The sequence below is a fragment of the Orycteropus afer genome, unplaced genomic scaffold (assembly GCF_000298275.1).
Source record: "Orycteropus afer afer isolate SDZICR_OR568_19922 unplaced genomic scaffold, OryAfe1.0 scaffold01076, whole genome shotgun sequence".
Taxonomy (NCBI): Eukaryota; Metazoa; Chordata; class Mammalia; order Tubulidentata; family Orycteropodidae; genus Orycteropus; species Orycteropus afer.
Window position 1 is genome coordinate 209,259 of NW_006922663.1, and position 2,028 is coordinate 211,286.

Consider the following 2,028-nt stretch of genomic DNA (forward strand, 5'->3'; position numbering starts at 1 on the left):
GTCACTGAGAATCTAAATTGACTCAAGGGCAATGGGTTTGTTTTTTAATGGCTAATGAAATTTATTGTCTTTTATGTATTTGTGGACCATATGGCTATTTCTTTGGTGAAATATCTATTCAACTCTTTTGCCCATTTTTTTATTGCGATGTTTGTCTTTTTAAGTTTTAGGAGTTCTTTATATATTCTGGATATTAAATTTTATCCCATCTCTGGATTGCAAAAATATTCTTCTGGTCTGTAGAAGGACCTCCCAACACAGCCCGGAGTAGACAGCCTCTGGAAGTGGGATGCTCCATGCTGCCATCATGTTCGTTCCTATGTACTTCACCTGTGGTAAGATCATTGGCACAAATACGAGGCCTACTTGGGCCTTCTGCAGGTACAGAGCAATGTTGTGAAGATGCTAGTCTAAAGTGCTACTGCTGCTGCTGCATGCTGCTGGCCCATGTGGACCTCACGGAGAAGCTGCTGAATGACACGGCCCTAGGGAAGTGACCTTGCAGAGCCTAAGTGACCACAGCCAGTCTGTGCCTTCCACAGCTAATTAACCCTTGTGAGAGAGGGACAGAGTGATTTCAGAGCAGGGCTTAACTGCCCAGGTGAGTCCTGTCTCTAGAAGAAGTAATCCAGTAAATGTCATTGCTGAACTACCAAAAAAAAAAAAATTTTTTTTTTAATCGTAGCTATTCTAATAGGTGTGTAGTAATATGTCATCATTTTTTAAATAATATTTTATTGTGTTTTTGGTTAAAATTTACACAATAAATTAGGTTGCCGTTTGACAATTTGTATACAAATTATTTAGTGTCATTAGTTACATTTTTCACAGTGCGTCAACATTCTCTTTAATTATGTTCTGGTTGTTTCATTTCCAGTATTCTACTTTCCCTGCCACTTTATCTTATCATCATTGTTTCAGAGTAAATTACTAGTTTATCACCTTGTATAGTTTATTTATTTATTTATTTATTTTAGTACAGCACAATGCTTACAGGTACTATCTTTTGTTTTGTGTGTCAATCTGATATTTCCCTAAAAAGTGATCTCAGGGGATAGTTTTAGCTTAAGGTGTTTTTTTTTTCCCCCTTCATTGTGATTTGGGTGAAATTTTACAAAGCAAATTCATTTTACATTCAACAGTTCTGTTTTGGTTATGTAGTGCCACTCTGACAGGAAATAGCACAAATGGGTGGCTTTAACAAACACGCATTTATTCCCTTACAGTGTTGGAGACTAGAAGTCTGAGTTCAAAGTGTCAGGCTCTAGGGGCTGGATGAAAGCCCCTCCACCGTGGGTTTCAGCTATGCCTCTTGCTCTTGGACCACTGCAGCTAGAAGTGTCTCTTTATTAGGGCAGCTGTTGGCTGCTGAAGTTGACAAACCCAAGATCAACAAGTAAAAAGTGACAGTTTCTATATTACCAAACCACATGGCAGGGCATCGATTCAAGGCCATTAAGAGTCCCAAGACCAGCAGACAACATGGCAGGCTCCTGAACAATGACTAGGCTACATGCAAGATTCAAGCCTGCCAAAAGTTATAGACCTTTCTTAACGCTTCTTTTTATATACTAGAAACAGACTACATCTCTAAAGCAGCTACTGAGCTGCTACAGTAGATTCCACCATGGAGTTGATTACAAAACACATCATGGGCAATAACTACACCCAGATGCTCAGTCACTCAAAACCAGGCCCAGTCAAGTTGACACATAACCTTAACTACCACAAGTTCATAAACATTTTTTTTGTGAAACTTATCATATTCCCCACAGTGTAACAGTTCTCCTCCCACCTTCCACCCTGTGGTTACCCTTTCCCTGTGTCCTTCTTGCCTTTGCATTCTTGCCTCTTTACCTTTCTCCCTGCACAATGCTGTCCTACTGATTTCCCATGGTTAATTGATCTAAGAAGTGCATCTCCTTGGTGTAGTTATTTGGCTCATAGACCTGTGTATTTCTTGGTTGAGAGTTAATCCACAGAAGAGAGATCAATTCCAGGCCTGAAGGGTGACATGGGGACATAGTC